This window comes from Melanotaenia boesemani, chromosome 7 (genome assembly GCF_017639745.1).
Source record: "Melanotaenia boesemani isolate fMelBoe1 chromosome 7, fMelBoe1.pri, whole genome shotgun sequence".
Taxonomy (NCBI): domain Eukaryota; kingdom Metazoa; phylum Chordata; class Actinopteri; order Atheriniformes; family Melanotaeniidae; genus Melanotaenia; species Melanotaenia boesemani.
The window spans coordinates 36201313-36224392 of NC_055688.1; the positions used below are offsets into that span (position 1 = coordinate 36201313).

Consider the following 23080-nt stretch of genomic DNA (forward strand, 5'->3'; position numbering starts at 1 on the left):
TCCAGTCTTTTTCTCTTTGTTATTTTTTCCTGTTTTGTTTTTATACAATTGTAAATAAATTTGGGCATTAAGGGGTTAACCTTGTTGAAAAAATCTGTGATTGAACTATGAAACTCTTGAAACAACCATCTGGCTCAGTCTGCAGGAACTGTAAAAACAAACCTGCACGGGACAGCAGCATCCCAGCTTTCACCAAACATCCGGCACGTGGACCTGGAGGGCAGCCCGAGGGGCAGGGAATACAGTTTACAGCCATCCCTCTTACACCAAAATCTGTGCTCGAGCCAACGCAGCGGATTAAAGATTCATTACAGCTGCTGGGGTTTGACAAACAGTACACAGCGTCTTGTTCTCCGTGGCTCAGTCAGCAGGGCGAAAGCATGTGAGGATGAGGACAGAGTGGAAAAAAAGATGGGTGAAGCTTTAGAGAGACAAACAGGAAATGCAGGTTAAGTGATAGATAATCACTTTCAAGAGGTTTGGTGAAGGAGTGGAAGAAGAAACAGGATAAGTGACGCAGAGGTTCATACAGTAATTATCACAGACAGAAGTTGGGGTGAGCTGCGTGCATCTGTCTCATGTTTATGTATTTCCTGTTTCTCTTCTTAGCGCTAGAGATAATCACTTCAGAGATGCCGAAGAGGCGGAAGAGGGAAATAAGAAGATAAAAAGCCAGTGAAAGGAAAAGGGAGATTCAAAATCCTGTGACTAACTTCGTGTGAAGATACGGTGTAAACAAAATGGACTGTTTCACTCTAAAACACAATGTTTAACTCCATTATATGTTCATCCTTTATTCTATTTATTGTCATTTTGGGCTGCAAGAGCTCGTGAAACTGTAAAATTGTAAAAGGCATCCTAATATCCTGATATTCCCTCCGAACAACATTCATTCACCAGGTGAAACATGATGTGAAAACAGAGTAAAACTGACTTTTTTATGAAAATACAACTATTTTAGTTCAGATTCCTGTAAATAAGGCTGGCAGATAAAGATTAAGTAAAGTTTAGGTCTAAATTTGCAGGGTAAAAACTGTCGTCCACTTACTGTGTGGTGAAGATAAATGTTTGATGTTTGTCCCTTTATAATAAATATATAAACACAAAAACAAAAGAAGAAAAAAGAAACTTGTCTTTATGCAGAACTGGTGTGAGCGTCCAGCTTCCTGCTTTACATGTCCTGCACTGAGCTTCATCATCCTCATCATCACCTTCAAGATGAAAATGGGGAATTCTTCTGTAGTTCATCCATTAATTTATATTTAGCCTACATTTCTGCTTTTTCTTGCTTTCCTAGACACCAGACAGTGGCCACAAAACTTCTAAACAGCTTTTTCTCTCAGCATTCAAAGCCATCCGTCTAAATCATGAACCTCGGGGGGGACGCCTCTGGACTCTTGGGGCCCTGGGCCCTTCGCTACCGATCTTGGCCTGCCGGGGCCTGTGCCCCCTGACCGCAGTGGACTCTGGCTGGGGCCTTCTCTGCCGCCCTCTGGGTGTGTCCGAGGTCGTCTTGGGTTGGTGCTCCGGGATTGCCGCTGATGACCCGGGTCTCTGGGCGGTCACGTTTGCAGGATCACACTGCTTTGACATTTCAGAACTATACAATTAGCCATGGGATTAAATTGTATTATCAAATCTTGAATGGACACATCTCAACAGCACTTACTGCGTTGGTACCAAAACTCAGCTCAAGGTCCGAACGCTCGACTAGATCGGTTACAAATGGACTTTTGCCTTTACCGGCCTTTAGGAACTGCTCTGGTCAGAGAGCTTTCTTTTATGTGCTCACTAAAGCCTGGAACGAGAGCCCACTGCACATCAGGACGATAACATCACAAAGACTATTTAAAAGAATATTTGCTCGCCATCTAATGGACAGGTACCGCTGCGACCACTGAGGTGGCTCCATAGCCTCCCCTAAAGCTGCTTCTCTTGGTTTGTGTTTGTATGATTGTACTGTCTTGTCTTGGAATTTGTGATGTGTGTTTGGTTTGTATGTTCTGCAGAGCAGGAACCTGCTGAAAAACAGTTTTTAAACTGAGTCAGGCCCGATTGTTTTAATCTTTTCCTGTTTAATAAATAAAAATGAAATGAAATCTCTGATCCTCCTTATTTCTCATCCTCTGCATGCTGACACAGTCACCGAGGTGTCCAGTGGGTTTATACACTAAGAGATGCTTTGTTTAGGTTGTTTGTGTGTTTCTGGTACTTTGGTTGTTGTTGTGATACATGTTTGTTTGTTTGTTTGTTTTGGCTATTTAAATTTTTTAGGAACGCCTGATGATTGTTATCTTTTTTCTGTTCCCTTCAGTCATGTCCAGCAAGATTATTATTATTCCATAGTTCAAAATAAATCATTATTATTATTATTATTATTATATTTTTAATGAGATTATCAAGAGGAGCATTATACCCATAAAGTTCCTCTTGGCAAAGCAAATTTGCTCAGCACAACTCAGCAGCCAGACCATCATTCTGCTGCCACCATGCTGGACAGGACAAGGTAAAAAAAAAAAAAAAAACTTGAACCTCGTCTGAATGAGGTGTTTGTGCAAAACTGAAGAGAAGCTGAGGGAGTTGAAATTAGGAAAGTTTGAATGGCTTTGCATCCCACACGGAGCAAAACCCATCCAAGACTTCATGAGGAGGAAGAATCACAGACACCAAGTTACTCTGTCTCTGCCTCCTGCTCTGTTCCGCTCTGTCTGAGAGAGTGGATAACATTAATAAGTAAGTGTGTGTATATATATATATATATATATATATAGATATATATATATCCAGTGACAGGACATAGTAACCGATCAAGCAATTGATCGCTGTGGGTGGGCCAAATTCTAGATTAATGATTATTATTTATTAGTTATTGATAACTATGAAAGCAGGTTTAAAAGAAAAAAAAAACTTTTGCTGACACTTAGCCTAAAAATAGACCGATGCAGACCGACAGATAAAAGTCATCCTACTAATCCCAACCAATGACCAGACTTTATAAATAAATGACAGACTGAGGACGAGATCAGTTAAGATCCTAAACAGCGATATTAAGAGACGTACGTTCAGACCCATGGATCACATTTCACACACAGCACAGACGCTCAGTGCAGATGTTTTCATCAGGATCTTTCCACTCAACAAACTTCTACATGCAGTCAAAGAGGAAGCATCGAGGAGCGCTCAGCAGCTCACCTGTACAGGTACTAGTTGATGTTAGAGAGAGGCTACTAGAGCTCAACCAGACTGATCCCGGTTCATTTTGTGTAACTTATTTTAACTCTGTAAAACATCAGGAAACATCTGCAGCAGATCAAAACCCCACATACTAAAACACTGTCAGTACAAATGTTACAGCAGCTTAGTTAGGACGAGTCGGACTGAGTTCCATCCAGCTGCAGACGAGGAGGAACACACCTGTGGTTGCTATGGTTACTATGCTGCTAGGTCTCGTGTCTGGAATCGTCCAACCTGCTGGAAGTGGTTGATTCTTGCAGCGTGACACCTGACACGTGTTCCTTTCTTCATGTTCTCTCTGGACTGCTGTCTGATGTCTGTGGTTGAAAGGGATCAGTCTGCTGCGACTTCATTAAAGCTGGCCAACCCAAATATTGTGATAACTCACAGAACATGATGCGTCCTTTAAGTTATCATGAGATCTGATGATTATATATGCACATAGATTTAATATGCAGACTTACAACTTTCAGATATCTGGAGATCCGTTTTCTCAGCACCGAAAGAGCACGAACAGGAACGGATTCTACTTAGGATGATTTACTACAACATGGCCGTTAAATAAATGAAAATGACATTGAAAGGGGTAGTTCCTGGATGGGAGGGCATGATTGTCACTCTGTCACTTTCTCAGGTGAAGTTGTGTGCGTGGGTGTGTGGGTAGGGGCGTTTGGATGACCGCGGTAACCAGGGAAACGGGGCTATGGACCCTAGTTCCTGAAAAAAGGGCTGTTACATTCACGTTTTCCAATGCAAAGCCAGGATTTCTGCCTCATTGTGGACAGCTGAGAGGGAATAAGGAGGACTTAATAAAGAAAGCGGAACAAGCCCCAATAAGCAACTACACTTAAGAAAACAAGCCCAAAAACCTGCGACTTCACAGAAAAACAAGCCCAAAGTTGCTTATAACAAGCAGACTTGGCAACACTGAAGCCATTCTTCTTGGCACCAAACTGACATCAACCTGAATCATCGGTGCCCCCGGTGCGTTTCCTTCACGATGGCGTGCGGAGCATATGGGAGCGAGGACGAGGGTAGCAATCATCCCGATTAGGAGAGCAGTGCGTTCACAAAGTGGTTGACACCTACAGGGTGACAAGAGGAGAAGGGAAGGGGGACAGTTTGTGGGAAGAATGATGCAACGAGTTATGAAACACTTTCAGGCGTGAAGGCAAGAAGAAGAAGCATGCATGTGTGTGTGTGTGTGTGTGTGTGTATTCATGTGTTGGGGAAGCTTCATTGTACATAGATGCTTTAATGTTTTACCACCTAGTGCAAGGAGACAGGGAAAAGAGGACGTCTGTGAAAGCGGTCATTTGTAAGGGTGAAAGAGTGACTTGGAAACGTCTGAAAGAAGAAGTTAAGGTGGAAAAATGAAATTGCTCAAGCAGTTATTTAACCAATAAATCTCACAGCACACACACAGACGTGCAGCTAAAATGGCCTTCCTGCTGGTCGCCACGAACTTAATTCAAACGAACAACCCAGTTTGGGACACACACACATTCGCCCACTGATGCAGCTGGATTTGTCATGCTGCGACATAGGTGTGCTGATCATAACACTGCAGAATAAAACAGGTCAGGGCACATGAACACACATGACTGCACACACACGTATGCAGACAGAACGTAAGACAAATGGAGATGAGACAGGGACATCGTCCATCTCTCAGCTGCAGAGAAACAAATGTAGTAAATCACTTATTGAAGATTTTGCATCTGTTTAGTCATTAACAGATGATCCGACCGTGATGATGATGAATTGACGATGAAACATGTTAAAACACTGAAACTAACCAGCTGATCTGCATGTCACATGGTCTGGTCACACAGCAGCAGAGCAGCGGTTCTGATGGATCGGTAGCAACATGCTGATGCTTTTTTCTCCAAAAAAAAATAAAATGTGGCTGTAAATGAATGATCAGTCAGAGGGTTGTTTAAGGGTGACAAGGAAAAGGGAGGAAAACCAAGAGCCACCTACACGTTACCTGAAGGTCCATCTTCTAGTACAGGGCTGAACCCATTTTCCTCCAGAACTGCCTTAATCCTGGTGTGATAGATGGAAGCAGGTGGTGGAAACCTTCCTCAGAGGTTTTCTCCATATCGACATGACAGCATCACACAGTTGCTGCAGGTTTGTCGGCTGCATCCATGATGAGAATCTCCCGTTCCACCACATCCCAAAGCTGCTCTTCTGGTAGTGTTGTGCAAGTTCATGCTTCTCACGGACTAGTTCAAGAGTTCACTAGTTCAATTTTAAACTAGTTCAGTTCATGAAGCTGATGTTCTGACTTGTGTTTTAGGTGCAAGCAGACATATTTGTAATGCTCTTGTAAATAATCATAAGCAGACGAAGTCTCATGTGCACGCTGCATCTGCAGCTTCCCTCTTTTCACCTGCACTTTCTGTTTTAGAGCAGGACTGCACCGGAGTCACAGCAGAGAGTTCCTGGTTTGTTTCACTAGAGTGCACAATGCATCGTGGGTAACGTAGTGTGAAGCATGTGTTGCACTGGGGAAATGTAGAGCCTCACTGTTGCAAAAACTCATAATCTGATCTGAGCGAGCAAGGCAGGATGGATCCATGTTTTCATGATGTTTCCAGCAGATTCTGAGCCGAGCATCTGAATGTGGAGCTGAAATGGAGACTCATCAGACCAGCAACGTTTCTCCATCTTCTATTGTCCAGTGTTGGTGAGTGTGTGTGAATGGTAATGGTAATGTTGATGATGGGTAATGGAAAGAGAGCACAGTGTGTCGTATGCCTCTTGGGAACTTCTCATCCTGAATACAAAGTAAAGCCTGTTGATTGCTTTGGAAACTAGAAGCACTCAGAGAGCGCAGACCACCACCCAGCCATTGCAGGTTTTTTGGGGGGCATTATTTTTGAGTTAGAAGTTGTAATGGCAAAAGTATCCCCATTTCCCCCTTAGTAAAAAATCCTAAATAGAAAAATTCCTGGATCTAGACAGTGATCCACCCCCAAAATCTAATTACTTGCTCCTTATTCTATTTGTGAGATTTTCTGAAAATGTAATTAAAATCTGTTCATAACTTTTAGAGTCATGTTGCTATCAGACAGTAAAACCCGCGCAGCTGAACAAAGGATAATAAACTACTAAACTATTATAAACAGCAGAGTTGTTTTACTAAAGCAGCATCTGGATGTATCGGATGAAATCAAACAAATGGACTCTACTTACTTAAAAATAAACATCTGGATTCACTGAAAAGAGAATAAACTGATGTAATCTAAAATAATCCTAGGAATGAGTAAAGTAATGATGCTACAGCAGAAGGTAAAAAGTGAAGCTGAGCAGGCTTCCAGGTGTTTAATTGAGATGTTACGCAGGTAAATATCTCAGGAAGCCATCGACTGATGATGATGATGATGAAGATGGACACCTCTATCAATGGTCAGAGTCAGGAGGTTCCAGCGATAGCCCCACATTCACTTTAGAACCACCATGAGGATCCAGATATACTGGATCCTGGGTTTGACCTTCATCTTCATAGCAGAAGCTCTAAAGTGGACAGAGATGTTCTCATGTTGTTCTTTTGTTCCCATATAACTGCTGGGGTTTGAACTGCGATTGGTTTGGATGTGATGCTCGGTAGAGTCTTTTAGTTGAGCTTCTCTCCGTCGTCTTGTTAGACTTTCTGCTGCCTAGTGTGTATAAACATCATCTGTACTGTAGGATATCATGCTGCTTCTTGTACAGGGGTTTATTCTAGCAGATCTTAAGATATGCTTCATGTTTTCAGGAAATTCCTATTTTATTATTTATTATGCATTTAAACTACACCTTTTCAAAAAGGAGATGTTTCATTTTATAATATGGGTCATTTACTGTCATTAACTTATTTTCAATAAATTAGTACAAATCTCTGCTTTTCATGAAAAATGCACCTGAATAAAACAGTGTGTAAATGAAACCACTGATGCATGCTGTCTTAGTATTTTCACTCATGACATACAAGAACTACTGTGCTGCATAAATTTGATGTTCATACTTTAAATAAAACTTTTTAGAGATCGGTTCAGGACACGCAGGGCAGCATCTTACCCACCAGCAGAGGAGACGGTGGGTGTAATATAGAAGTTAAAATGTCAGGCAAATGTCATGAAGCTGAACTTTCCCAGGCAGAGTTGATTTTTGAGTTAAGTATGGAAACAAACAGCCATGTGATCAGAGATGTTGTGTGAGTTATTAGTGGGAATGTGGCGAGAAACCAGCATTTTATTAATATGAATGAGGCTCATTTACTCTCTGTAGCTCTAATTCAGTCTAATTTACACACTTACACACACAAACAGGCTTTCTCATCTATTTGTCAGTTCATTTCCTTTTAGAGATTAGTCTCCTCCTCCTCCTTCTTCTCCTCTAGTTTTCCCATGAGGCGCTTCACAACAGCTGTTCTACAGTTTATTATGTCATCTATGAAGATGTGAGACAGGAAGAGAAAGCGAGGAAGGGCGATGCCGGTGATGAACTCATTCATCGTGTCTTTTATCTGTGAATTTCTTCCCTCTTTGTTCTTCATCTTGTTTTCTTCTCAAGAGGCAACAGAACATTTTGAGAGTTTTTATTAAAACATACATGTTAGATTACAGCTTCTCATGTTAACAGACTGGGAACTTTGTTATAAAGAATTATGGAGTTTTTCATCAGTTTTCTCAGAGGCAAAGGCATTAAGATGAGAAAAGGCTTGATCCACACCACCAGGGGGCGCCCTGATTAAGCTTGAAGTGTCAAGACATGTTAATTAAAAAATAAACAAATAGGAAAAAAACACAAAAGTTTTATTAAATAATTTAAATAAAAACAGTAACACACACAAAATCTGGATTTTATATTATTCTAATTTTTGTTTCTGTGCTGCATAGCGACAAGTTGGCTAAAGTTTTAAGCTACTTTCTAAAGGAAGATTACATTTTTACACATTGTTGTGCTTTTACCTCAATTTTTTAAAACAGAAGTAATTAAACTGGTTAACTTTACCCTAAAGACCCATTTATGCTGGACGTAGAAGACAGACACGCAGACAGACGGACAGTGTCGTCCGTCTTCTGCATCGGTTAGGTGCGTAATTTGGTCCGTTAGCTATCCGCCGCTTGACGCAGAAGATGGAGAAATACCACCGGAAATCACGGCGGCAGTACTGAGCAAAACAGCTGACATGCGACCAGTGAGAGAAACAAACCAGGGAACAAAAAAGCAGACTATGTGAATGTTATAAGCCGTGAGGTGAACCCAGAAAAGACGCTGAGAAACAGATTCTCGCTCCGCAGTCTGGGGACCACAATTCTTCCTCATAAAGAAAAGACCGGTTCACCTTTAGCTTAACTCCGAAAGTTCGGAGAGGATTATCCTGCATAAGTCCCATGAAACACCAATCAAAAAGTTTTTTTTTTTTTGTTTTTTTAACAGATTTGATTACTTTGTTTTGATATGATTCAAATGTTTGATCATTCTGCAACACTACACCATCTGATGTCAAATGCTGGACTTTTAGTCCTCACTATTAGTGTCAGGACAGCAGTCGTCTCTTCTCTGTCTTTCATAATTATATATATATTTTGGTGTGTGAGCTGAGCATTGCAGGAAATTGTAATGTACATAACAAATATCAATGTACCATCAAAACGAGTCAGAAAGGCATATTTTTAAGATCAGAAAGTTACATAGTGCGACTTGTTGAATAATATTAGATAATACAATATTATCTTTGAACACACTAACCATGATAACAAATCCACACACTTCCCGTCCTAGGCTAAACGCTAACAAAAACGTCATTCTGAGATATTTAAAAGTGCCGTGTGTAACAAAATTAAAAGTTTTTTTTATCTGCTTTTTAAAAAACTTTACATCAAGACAAGACTGAAAACACAGATATTTAAAAAGGAAAGAAGAAAAAAATAACAACATTTAACACCTTCAGCTAAATCTGTCCAAGACTGAGCTCATTGTCTTTCCAGCCAATCCTTCCTCACAGCCACAGATAAGCGTGCAGCTCGACTCCATCACGCTTCTGCTACGTCTTCTACCAGGAATGTTGGTGTCATGGTAGACAACCAGCTGACCTTTAAGGACCATGTTGCCTCGGTTGCTGGATCTTACCGATTTGCTCTCTACAACATCAGGAGGATCAGACCCTACCTGACTGAACACACGGCCCAGCTCCTGGTCCAGGCTCTGGTCATTTCACACATTGACTCCTGCAACTCCTTACTGGCTGGCCTGCCTGCATGCTCAGTTAAACCTCTGCAGATGATCCAGAACGCAGCAGCACGTCTGGTCCAGTGCTCCCACCACAAGGTGGCGCCACATCAGTAGCTAAACTCTTCCTCTGCTGTTCCCCGGTGGTGGAACCATCTACCAGGTTCAGCACCGTTTTTTCATATTTCATGATGAGAAGTTCTTCTTTGTCCTTTGTTGATGTGGCTGAGTGGTCAAGGTTTATTGAGGTGTGAGTTCAAATCCCTCTGCTAGAGGTATTGACTCCAAAGGAACACAGTACTCTGCTGTGAAAGTAATTTTTACTTTTGACTTGAATCTTTGAAAATGTTAACCAGTAAAATTAGATTTAAAAAAAAAAAACAACGTAAAAAGTGCATACAGAATTTTAACTCATTTCTAATATGGAAATCTTTTCTACTGGTTTATTTTTCTTACTATTGTTATAAATCACATACCAGAATGTGTAGATTTTAGAAAATACTATTTTTAGTGTGATTTCCTGATAGATTCATCTGGACGTACTGATCTGTCTCTTGGTAGTAATTGGTTAAGTATTTAGGTATTTATAATTTTTTCTTTTTTAATTGTATTTTATGTCTTGGTGTGATAACGAGTATGGAGTGGATTGGCTGTTCAATTATATTATTATAATATTATATTATTGATTTGTTTAAAGGTAATTTCTTGTATTGTTTTCTTATATGTGGACCCCAGGCAGACTAATGGGGATGCTTGATACAAAAAATTAAATGAACTTTCACAAGAAAAGACAACTGTTTAATCATAGTTTTTAAAAGAATAATTACTCTTGTTCTGTCCCTGCTTTTGAATACAGATGGCACAAAATTACAGTAAAAACGGTTCATGTTGATGCATATATCATCATTTCCATCCGAATGGGGGGTAGTTTCTCATTCGAAGAACCTTTTAGCCTCATAATCTGACAACTGAGGCTGTCCTGAAACATCATGTCCGGATGTTGGCAGGATTAGAAGCGTTCAGCTTCTACATGAAGTTTTGGAGTTTTAAGGGTTAAACATCTGCTTTCCATGATGCATTAGCTTACATTCTGCATTTAAATAAAGACATTCTTCTGTTATCATTTCAGTGTATTCTGCGTTTCTGTACAATATTTTGTACAGACACAGATGAAGGAGACAAATCACCTCTCCAGCTCTTCACAGCGAGGACCACCACTTTGACAGGAGAGCAGATATATTGTAATACAACACTGCACCGACACACTTACATACCAGAGCCTCTTCCGAGACTCCTGGTAGGAAGACAAGCTGTCCATGTGTGTGAGTGTATTTCAGTGACAAGGACTTTCTTCTTAATTAGCAACCGATCCTGATGACAACAGACGGAGGTCAAACTGTGCAGAGCTGCGCCAAGCGTGAGTGTGTTAAAAGCTTCGTTTGACTCCCCTCCTTCATGACATGTCTGAGAGATGAAAACACTCCCTAATCGCTTCTGAGCACACATCACCGCCACCAGGAAACCAGCACACGCTCCACACATGACACACAGCGCTCGCGACGTGTGTTGATGGATTACACCCGGGCCTTTTGTTTCTTGTTTGTTGAACAGATGCTTCATAATGACACGTGCAGACAAAAAACAGAGCTGCTTCATTTAAAAATGGAGTTTGTGGATTCATCACGTTTCTGTAAATGATGACTTGTTGCAACAGGTGCAGAAAGATTGCAGCTCCTTGAAACCAACCCCGTCAATGATGGCTGGTTTCATGGCCACAGATACGTTGGATGCATTAACTCTGGCTTGTTAACAGTCAGTTCGGTCCCGTCTACAGCAGCATAGCTGCAGAGTAGCCCCATGGGTAGATATTTGATTTAATAACAGCAGGGCTGAGAGTTGTAAAGGAGGTCATTTTTCCAGTTGTGTATCACGTTGTAAGTGGTTAAGTGCTCATGATAAAATGACAGGAATTCATGGCTTCTGTGAAGGAAACTGCAGAAAAGTTCAGTGCGTAGATCATCTGTGGCTGGGCTTTAATCCAAGTATTGGCTTTGAATAGCCTTGATTTTTTCACTTTGAAGGGATAACTTTAATTACTGGGATTAAACTGAGGCTGGACGGCATTTCAGAGCTGCGATGATGCCATGGGGTCCTGAGATAGAACGCAGCGAGGCGAGGAGTTATAAAGGTCACCGTGAGCAAAACAAGATTTTTTTTTATTTACTGACAATAATCAATGATGACAAACAACCACCAACAGAAAAAACCCAAACAAAAAACTTACAAAGCAACACCACAGGAGCAAAAAGAAACATATATTCCAACAAATAAAAAGAAGGAAATGTGGAAACAGAAAAAAGGAGGGGAAATAACATTTGTAGATAACATGTATGAAAACCCAGCAGGTGGGTGTACGTGGGGAGGGGCCTCTGCACGAGTGTGTGAACGTCTGTAGTCTGTGTCTGTTTCATGTTGTGCCAAAGTCCGGTCCTGGAGATCTACTATCCTGCAACTTTTAGATAAATCCCTTCTCCAACACACCTGAATCAAATGTCTGAATTCTGCAGGTCATTTAGCTCTTCGGGTCATTCAGCTCTTCAGGTCATTCAGCTCTGCAGGTCATTTAGCTCTTCAGGTCATTCAGCCCTTCAGGTCATTTAGCTCTTCGGGTCATTCAGCTCTTCAGGTCATTCAGCCCTTCAGGTCATTTAGCTCTTCAGGTCATTCGGCTCTTCAGGTCATTTAGCTCTTCGGGTCATTCAGCTCTTCAGGTCATTCAGCCCTTCAGGTCATTTAGCTCTTCGGGTCATTCAGCTCTGCAGGTCATGTCATGTTTTGGTGTGTGTCTGAGTTTGCAGGTCAGGGTGAGCAGGTTACCATGGGGACTGAGGGCGGAGTCTGGAGCCACAATTGCTGCCACCTGTCTCACATCAGCAGGCTCATTATCTAACTCTACTCCCTGCTATTTAGGGGCAAGCAGGAGCTCCAGTCTTCGCCAGATTGTCACACTTTACTGCGTGGTAACCAGGCCATTTCCCAAGTCTTGTGTCTTGTTCTCAGTGAAGACTCTCTTTAATATCTGTATTCCTCAGCTCTAGATCTCGATCCCCTGGATAACCACAGCACCCAGGATATTAACCAACTGCTTGCCAAGCCGACTGCCTGCCTGCTCGCCCTGCCTGCAACCGAACACTCTCACCACCTCCCGGTTACCCCCTCCAGCTCTAGCCTTTCTCTGGAATTCAGTAAGCCGCAGCCACAACAGATATCATCAGGCTCTTTGTCAGACCCACACTAATCCTCAGTCTCTTCACAGAAAGACCCACCGGACCTGGACCTTGCCACTCACAATCACTGTAATAAATATTGTTTGCATCTTACCTCATCTCTCCGAGTGTTACTGCATTTGGGTCCGGTTCCTGGTACTACGGTCTCCGACCGTGTCAGGTCATTCAGCTCTTTGGGTCATTCAGCTCTTCGGGTCATTCAGCTCTTCGGGTCATTCAGCTCTTCAGAGGCTGCTAACAAGACATTCGCTTCAGTCAGGTGTGCTGGAAAAGGTACGTCTCTACGGCTGGACCGGTACAAAAAGCCAGGCCGGGAGTTGTACACTCATCCAGGCCACCCAGATATTCACAATATGCACAATAACTTCCATCCATGCACCTTCAGTGCTTCATTATCCAGATTTCTGCCTATAATTTCTTTAACCTTTCATTCTTAGCCGCACTGCACCTGCAGCCTCCACTACCGGGAGTTAAGGGTTAACACCTCATTTCCGGGTGTAACATCAGGTCTGTAGATGTAACTATAAACATGTGTGGTATCCACAGAAAGTTCAGAATCTCAGCTACCAGCTCAGTAAAACCATTTCTATCACCAACAAACACTGTGGTTGACCACCTGTTGTGCAAAAGATGCATGGTCATTAATGGAGTGCAGTCATTTTTTCCATCTGTACAGAGCCTGAAATACGACCAACACTAGCTGTCAGGATGAAAAACAGCTTGACCAGCAACCAGGGGTTGGCATCTTTGAAAAGAATTTTCTCTTTTCTGTCAAACAGAGCAGATTTCAGGATTCAAATCCATATTTATTTATTTTTTACATGTGTGGAACCAGACTTAAACCGAACATTTAGAAAGTTTGAGAGGGACGTTTTGACAGTTGGGCAGAAAAGTAGCTCAAGCGGTGGCGGCTGTCTCGCTAGTGGTGATGCTCTGTCTGCTGCCATTATTTAGCTACTTAACTCAGCAAAAAGACACTGAATAAAAAGAGCAGAATGAGGCCATCAGGCTGCAGTAGACAGCTTGTAATGCACCATAAAACAGATGTAAAATCCACACACTTACCCTCCTAGGCTAAATAACATACAGACACTCGCACAAGCTGTGTCTTTATTTGCATCAAATTGCTTTAGACTGTCATAGATCAAAAGATGAAGATAAATAAACACACATACAGTGGGATAAATATAATAAAAGTCACCTACTGTGTACTACTGCAGGTCAAATGGGTTCCAAAGTGATTTTCAGTCTGAGGGAAAATGTCAATAGCCATAATACAAGAAAATTGAAAAGAGGGAAACAAATAGCAATAGATATTAAAGCAGACAACGGGCAACACAGCTCTGCAGCCCAGATAAATGAGACCTTAAGGACGTGGCAAGGAGATTAGTTTGGAGGAGCAAATCTGGATGTTCTCTGTCCTCCATAATGCCTGAGGCAGGTAGTAACGAGTTACTTGAGTAAGAGTAGATTTACTGCATCCCTACTTTTTACTTTTACCTGTGAAGAAGAAACGCTGCTCACACTCCGCTACGTTAAGCAAAAATCAGCTGGTTTTTGTCTGTTCGGTTAGATGTGCTTCCTTTTTTTACAGAGACGTCGCCAGGTTCACCAGTCAGACGTAGCCATGCAGACACATGATCACACACAGACCAGAAGTTACTCCATTCTTCTTCATGTAGTAGTACTTTTAAAGAAAAGTCAGAAATACGTTGCCTTTAAATTCATTACTCAGTTTTGCACGTAACAATCAAGCAGCAACCTCGCCTTTAAAATGTGAAGCCTATGCGGAAGTGAAAAAAATTGCAGTTCCCCCCTCATCCACTAGGGGCTCCAAAACAGAGCAAATCCCCATAGACTCCCATGTTAAAAAGACCAACTTCACAGCAGAAATAAACATGTTTAAAACCTGGTACAAAAAATCCATTTTAGGATTAATAGGTCAAGTTTACCTTCATGACAACTGTGAGGGGAGTGAATTTTTCTCTAACTATTCGTTTGGATGTTATTTAATCTTGAAATTCGGCATAATTAGGGGCGTGCCCTTTTGATTGACAGGTATCCAATATCTGCGGCAAGAAGGGAGAGTGTAGCACGACCGTGGTTTTTAACCGGCTAACAGTGCACCTTAGCTTTAGCCCGCTTACCTCCGTTAGCTTGTTAGCTACCGTTAGCTCTGGGTTAGCTCGGTTAGCTCTTAGCTACAGGCAGCTTGAAGTTTGATGGGTGTCAATCATCCACCCCCACCTTCACAGTCTCCCTCTCAGCTCCACATCTTTGCCCATTTTTGGATTTTCTGGAAATTACAACATGCGTGACGCTGCCAAGATGGCGACGGTGGGAACCACCCAATGAGCTTCAATCCAGCTCTTCAGAAATGTACGGGTGACATCACAGAGGCTCCGCCCATCTTTTATACACAGTCTATGGTAACAATGCAAATAATGGTGATTAAAAACGTTCATGGCTCCCCAACACTAATTAAACCACCCATTAAGGTAACTTTATCAAATGATACTGAATGTGGGATAATGTGTGTATTTTAATGGTTTAATCCCCTGTAACCTCATTTTGGCTACTCTACCCACCTCTGTACGATACACTACATCCTGTTGTTGGCATTGTGCAGCTGCAGGTGTAGCTAAGCCATGAGTAATGTACATATAAAATAATCTGTTCACATGCCTGATTTAGACCGATAGTGTTCTCAACTAATTCATTTTGAAAAAGTTGGGATACTTTGCAAAAAGTAAATAATCTGAATGCAACAAATTATAAATCCCACCTCTAGATTAGTTTGCTAGATTAGACATTAAGCTGCTCATACTGGATTCTAGTGAAAACCAGATTAGGTTTGATAACCAAAGTAAAACCAGAGCCTGGACTGGAGAAACTGGTGAAAACAGTCTATGAACCGAATGTTGGTCAGTGGTTGTTCAGAGAATATCGCCCCCTAGCGAGCAGATGCTGTAACTGCAAAATATAACAAACAAACAAAAATGAAAGAAAAAAGAAAAAAAACACTTGTGTGTGGAGTTCTACAAATTTTACAGTTTCCCTTTAGGGTAAAGTATTTTTCATTTCATTATTGGTGATGTCATGATGACATCATGACTAATTGATGTTAATTGGCCTGACTAGCTGACTTCAAACATAACTTTATCTGTTGGTACCAGACGTTCAGGACATGACAAAAAAATACGTGTTTATACACCAATGGAAAGCAAAGAATCTGGAGATCTGAATGATGTAAGCCAGTTTTGAGCCATGACCCCCAGGATATCCAGACTCTCCTAAACGTAAGGCTTGAAAAGAATCAGAATCATCCATCCATCCATTATCTGTAACGCTTCGTCCGATGAAGGGTCGCGGGGCGGCTGGAGCCTATCCCAGCGTTTAGCAAGCGAGAGGCAGGGACAGCCTGGACAGGGTGGACGGGCGATGGACAGGCCACCAGTCCATCGCAAGGATCTGAATCATAATCATCATAAATAAAGAGGATAAAGTGGTTTTTGGTGGATTTGATTCATCTCTGTAACAAAGCCCGAAATCAGCTTCTCTCTCCAAGATGATACCGACTTCAGGTTTTCAACGTAGCATGATCAGCAATGATTCCACAGATTAATCTCTTTGCATTAACACATTAATTCTAACAGCACTAAAAGAAAACACACAAGCTCATTACAAATGTAAAAAAACTGTTTTGTAATGATCTGGTAAACTCACCTCGGACCCCCGTGTGGGTCGGGACCACCAGTCTGTCTCATACATTGTTTTTGTGTAAAAAAAGATTTGTTATTAGTAAGAAAAACTCATTTCAGGGTATGTGTGGGTTCAGCGAAGTTAGATATTTTCACTTATTTCAGAAACATTTACTCCGTTTTTGTACTTTTTTTTGGTTTTTGGAAGCTTGTTTTAAGCATTTATTGCGGTGTTGCGACTGCATCCTGGAATAGTATACGTCAGCCTTTTTTTCTTGTCCTGCTTTAAATAAGTTATGTTATTACTTTAGAAAAAGCTCTTTTACACTTGCAGTGTTTGTAACTATTGATATTGTAGTTTCAAACACAGACTTATTCAGAAAAGGTAATAAAATCTTAATAACAAGCAAGAAGACTTTCGTAATGAGAAGATTAAGGACCAAAGCACTTTAAATAAGTGAAATACTCTAATGTAAAAACTACTTGGTGAGACGAAATGGCTCATCAGATAAAATGAGCATATATGAGATCGATCTAAGATTTTCAATGTTACGTAGATTTAAGATTTAAGCAGTGATTCAGAAAACACTCATTTCAGACCAGTCACAAATGTCCCTTTAAAGCCATCCTGTGCTCCAGTAGCAGATCATACTAGATGGTACTTTACTAGGATCCCTTTTAGCCCTTTTAGCTGCCCATTTAATGGGCGCTAGTCATCCTGGGGTCCCAGTTAGTTGAGCCACAACAAGTCTTTTATCTTTTTATCCAGAAAATCCTCTTTTAGGTGAGAATTGCAGGATTTTAAGGGGATGAATGCTCATTCCTACTGACAAGACCAGTGAGGATCAAGTAAAAACATTAGTTAAGTGTGTGTTAAATTAGAATAATCAGTATGTACCATTTACTACTTGGGAATGTAAATGTACTTTTCAGGCTCTCAACAGGGTCCTCATACCTTCCATCGTAGGAATACTGTGCCCCGTTTCCTGACTCAAACATTGAGAATTCCCGTCACCTCTCTGTCTTGTCTCATCTTTGTGCTACCAGCACATCAACCTGTCTCATCCATCTCTTTTCTCACATCCTTCACCGCATAAATGATATTAAAACAACCTTAGCAGCGAAGTCGAGAGAAAAAAAATCTCTTTTGTGATTCAAGCCGTAGGCAAGACATCAGAAACTAGACACTCAATTTTAGTTTGGCTGTAATCTCTTTGCCCCCACGTTTAATCTGTACAGAGAGACGGGCTGGAAACTGAAGCTCTTCCTTGTTCCTACAAGGCAGAATTGGATTTTTGTGCTTTCAAACAACATGTGTGTGTGTTGAGTTAATAAAGCTGATGGTACTTTGAGCTACTGCTTTGATTAAAGAAAGTTACTCCATATTTGCTCCCTCATTCTCATTCTGATTCCCGCTCTCATTTCTTCGTCCTACCAACACAAACACTCGGAAAAGCAGGATCAGAGAAAGGAAAGGGAGGAGGAATTAGCTGGGTAGCTGTTAACCTTTACAAAGATGCCACTTTGTTGATTTTTGCCGTGTTTCATCTTACTCTCTGCTAATTAAATCTATCAAACACACATACAGCTGCAGGCACTTCTCAGTGGGCTAATTAAAGCATCTGTTTGTACCTGATCTCTGTTACTTTGGCCTCAGCGGTTCCCTCTTTCGTTGCATCTCTCCAAAGCTATCATCTAACATGTAAAATTAGCAATCGGCTGTGAGGCAGTGCTGTTTTTGTCATTTTGAGAGTGGATGGAGGTCAAGGTTCAAGTTTTCTGATGCACAGGCTTCACCTTACCACCGTCTCACTCTGACTCCCAACCCCTCTTCTCCCTGTTGGTGAAGAGGATTTGTCATCTGAAGCAAATCGTGCTGCAGTTCAGTTGAATAATTTTAGATTTAAATCGAGTTTAGAGTCGTTGCATTAAAGCAGCACTACCGTGAGATGCCCCCCAACAATGGCTAATCCAGCTTAATCTTCATCCTGTCTCGTCTCTGAGATCTCTCCAGCCAGTAAAAGTCAGTCTGATGTTGATTTTGTCTTGTCTCTTGTTCTGTCCTTTTATCTCTTTGTCCTCCCTTCCTCTAATAAGATTCTGTTGCATTTCTTTGATAATCAGTCATGGTTTGTTTTCAAAACAACCAGTGTGTTGATATCCAGTTGCTAGCATGTGGCATGGTGCCATAAAGCAAAACACAGCTGTTGAGTGATGCTACAGAACAGGAAAATCTATCTATCTATCTATCTATCTATCTATCTATCTGGCTGTCAAAAATAACACAGTATGTAATTGTGTTAAAACTCATTTAACTCATGTTATTTATCATTTATGACAGGGAGATATGAACGTGTCAAGATGGAAACAGCTGAATCGGCTGGCTTCATGGATCCCCGAGACCCATATGGGATGAGGGTGCTTTTCCTGGTGAGAGGGTTCAACATCTGTGTTTTTTCCAGCATTTGTAAAAAAAACAAACTTTTCATGTAGTTCTGCACAAACGTCGCTGTTCTGGTCGTCTCTGTGTCTGCACAGCTCGGCAGGCTCCTCCTCTCCCCCCTCCCTCTCCTGTTCTTCTGTGATAGGCTGTTCGGGATCAGCTGATCGGCTTTCTGCGACTACAACCATCTCTGTTGTTGTGCTTGTTGATCACTCGATGAGAAGAAGGAAACTAGCGGTTCATGATTCACACAGACACATATTCACCCAAAAGTATTGTTTTTGGACACGCTAGCTAAAGCAGGCAACATTTATCCGTCTCAGATCCATGTCCCCAGCTTTCAGCTTTTCACAAAATGAAAGCCAAGTTTCTAAAATTCAACAAAGTACAACTGTCACCTCCTTTTGTTCCCTTTGGGACTTCCTGTGTTCCCAGAACCCACTGGGAAAATTCATAAGTGTGTGTGTGGGGGTGGGGTTACCAGCTAAGATATTTGGTTTGTACTGAGACACAGAAAATAACTGGTTTTTCATAGTCTAGTGAGCAACATGGTCGAAGCAAACTATCTTTTCTGTCAAAATCCATAACTCTGCAGGATGTTTCCTTCAGCCAATCAGAGAGCAAGACTCTTGCCAACGTGCCCTTCCATTTCCCCGTGTCCCTCAACGATTTTTTCCTCTTTCAGCAGCATGCACATACACACACCCTGCAGAGCCAGAGACTCGGGGTTGGCAGACGAGTTGCGCTGTCATTTGTCAGCTACATCCCAGAGGTAACATAAGGGATGGGCCGTGCAAACCTGTGTCAGTGTGTGTTTGTGTGAGTGCGTCAGCCTAATTGGGCGTAGCAGTGATGTTGTATGCAATGATCAAACAATTGATCCAAAAGTTAGTTTGATGCTCCCTGGCTTGAACTTGAGGAGCATTGGAGGGAAGAAGAAGAAAAAGAAGAGAGGGGGATGGATATGGAGGCCTTGGGGCAAGGCAAAGGGGGGGGGGGGGGGGGTGTCAAAAAGGCAAAAAAAAGTTATTTTTTTAAAAAAAAAAAAAAACAGAAGAAGATGCTGAGTGTGGTGCAGTTTTAACAGGGTTCACAGTCAGAATCTGAATATATTCATAATCATACCCACTGTGGCTACTGGAATGAGCCCAGTCTGGTTCATGTGTGTGAATACGTTATTCCAGTCTGAGGTTCGTTGTTTGGAGGGAGACTTTAATACTCAGCATCTCAAACGGGTCTGTGTGGGACACTACTGCCATCCAGTGGAGAGACAGAGAGATAATTATACCAACCTCTCACTGTGACTCTCAGCTGGATTTTATTCCACATACTAGAAATGTAACAAAAACAGGATTTGAGCATCTTAAAAACATTCAATTGAATTAAAGTTTTATTTAGACATAAAGACAAATAAAACCACGAAAACAAAACCAAAGGAATATACCCACTTGTCCAAAGGGAAGAAGAAGACAAAGCTTATTCAGTCCCACCCGCTCGCTACACCATCAACTACCTGACTACACTTCATCATATACTTATATAATATCACAAAGATCAATGGATCAATATCAATGACATAATCAGTAGTAGGAACAGCACCTTATCTATTCAACAATAATAATGATAATACATTTAATGAGAAGAAGAAAAACAGAAGAAGAAGAAGAATAACTAATACAAATCACTGCCTCTCATTTTTGTAGATTGTCTCATATGATGAAAAACATCTCCATTCCTCCTTCCTGCCAGCACGGAGGAGCTTTTATTTCTGGTAGAACAGATTACTAGTCTGCTCTCTTCCCACCAAGAGCTCCTTCACAATTCAGCTGCAGGTGTGCAGACGCATCACATGGTTTTATAGCCTGGTTAAGAAACCAGTGGACTGAACACTGACATGACTTCCACCCCATCCTGAGCTGCACGGGCTGTGGGCGACCGTTCTTCCTCAGATCAGGGATCAAACTTACAGCGAAGCCTCATCTGCTGATCTGTGGAACAGCTGGAGAACCTCAGAGCTGCAGAGACTCGCTTATAAAACGAGGCTCAGGACCTTTTTAACTCAGCTTTAAACTGATAACTTAAACGGATTAATTCCAAAGTAAAATGTTTTAAATTAATCTATTTATCATCTATACTTCCATACTTGTCGCCCTTATCAGTTCGGCTCATTTTTAGGTTTATGTATACACACACACACACACACACACACACACACACACACATATATATATATATATATACATAAATGCAAACAGTTGTTTAATATGTAAGGTTAACATTTTATTAGAGTTTAAATGACACCACCACATTTCAGTGTTGATGCTCAACAGGTTCCAGTTTTCCAGAATTTTTTGTTTTGGTGCAGACAACCACATATGTGATATCCTCGTATGAGGACGCTAGGTCTTAGGAGGTTAAATAAAAGTAAAATTTAAGATAAAATAAACAAATCAATAAAAATAAAATTAAAAATATGAAAAAGTAAAATAACTCTGTAAATGAGACTAAATATTGTTGAAATGTCATTTTTTTACTCCAGAAATTTCAGGTTGTCCGTATTTTTTTGTAAAGCATATTAAATGTAAACATCTTTATAATGTTTATTTGCTCTAAAATAAAGGAAAAATATGGATTTACAGGTTATTATGCTGTTACTTTACAGATGAGGCCCCCCAACACCTCCGGTCTAGAAGAGGATTCTCCCGGTTTCTTTTGGGGCTCAGTTCAGGTTAAACACCATAAAATTAGTTAAGAGGAATAAATTGTTTGAACATGCTGAGAGTTTTTCCAGGACAATCGACGTTTGGATGAAGTTGGAAGTCACGCCATGCTGCTGTGGCCTTCCTGAGTCAGTGTGATGCTGAGTGGGAGGCAGTGGCACTGGGGTGTCTGGTTGACTAATGGGAGCATAGGAGAGTTTAGATGGCCTCTATCCTGCTTCCTATCCAATCCGTGGGAAGGTCATCACTCATTCCGATGGGAAGAGGAGGGGGCCGGGCGGTGGGGTGGCTGATGATGCTCATCCAGGCAGGAAAGAGACAGCATAAAAAAGTGTGCACTAGTGACACAGCACAAATAAGACCCAACAACAATGAAACTGGAGAGCGGGGGGATGTTCACCGGCATCGCTGTTAGATAAAGAAACACAAAGAAAAATGTTCAGCGGCTGCAGCATTTCAGCTTTTCGGCTCGGACTGTTTCCTCGTTCTGGTTTGTGAGAGGATGTGAGGGATGGTCCCCCAGCTTGGTTTTAATGTGTGAGACTCAGATTCTCCTCAGACTTAGCAAACAACAAACATTGCTCAAGTTGTAATTTGGAAACAACCCTGGAGCTGCTTCACAGACAGTGAATAATGTAACGCATGAAAAACTGAACGTCTGCATGTTCGCAGCTCTCCGAGGATGCTCCCTGCCGGTGAACTAGTCCTCACCCGGGCCAGTTTACCCGCCTCTCTGAAGCAGTTTCATTATTTCTTTCCTTTTTAATATGATTTTAATTAATTATATGGTTTTACAATGTTAATTAATACACTTTTATTGTGTTTTCGTTTTACTTTTAGCTATTTTATGACTGTTGTGATGTTTAATTTCATTCTAAAAACATTTTCTTCTGTGTGAAGCACTTGAGTTGCAGTGATGCTTGAAAAGTGCCATAAAAATAATAAAAATTACTTAAATAGCTTTGCTTCGAGAGGCAGCTATAGGGTTAAATCTCCCAAAGAAGATGCACTTTATCTGATATCCTTGTGGTAAACGGGGTTTGCTGCTGGTTCAGCGAGATACATACAGGGTGGTGCTAATTTTCTGGCCAAAGCCAAAAATGGGAATCAATAGGCTTTAACAACTAATATTACTACATTTACCAGTCACTTTCCCTAGAACCAGGCTGGAACCCATTTTCCTCCAGAACTGCTTTCATCCCTGGTCTGATAGATGGAAACGGGTGGTGGAAACCTTCCTCAGAGGTTTTCTCCATATTGACATGACAGCATCACACAGCTGCTGCAGGTTTGTCGGCTGCATCCATGATGAGAATCTCCCGTTCCACCACATCCCAAAGCTGCTCTACTGGACTGAGATCTGGTGACTGTGGAGGCCGTTGGAGTCCAGTGAACTCATCGTCATGTTCTAGAAAGCAGGTGGAGATGATCTGAGCTTTGTGACATGGTGCATTATCCTGCTGGAAGTAG

At 41.4% G+C, this 23080-nt stretch overlaps 1 long non-coding RNA gene across 1 annotated transcript; it reads left to right on the forward strand.

Moving 5' to 3' along the window:
• Nucleotides 1-12294: 12294 nt before the first annotated feature.
• LOC121643260 lies at nt 12295-12901 on the forward strand. Its single transcript, XR_006011076.1, has 3 exons — nt 12295-12479; nt 12552-12704; nt 12776-12901. It is a non-coding gene; the product is annotated as an uncharacterized LOC121643260 (long non-coding RNA).
• Nucleotides 12902-23080: the final 10179 nt, after the last annotated feature.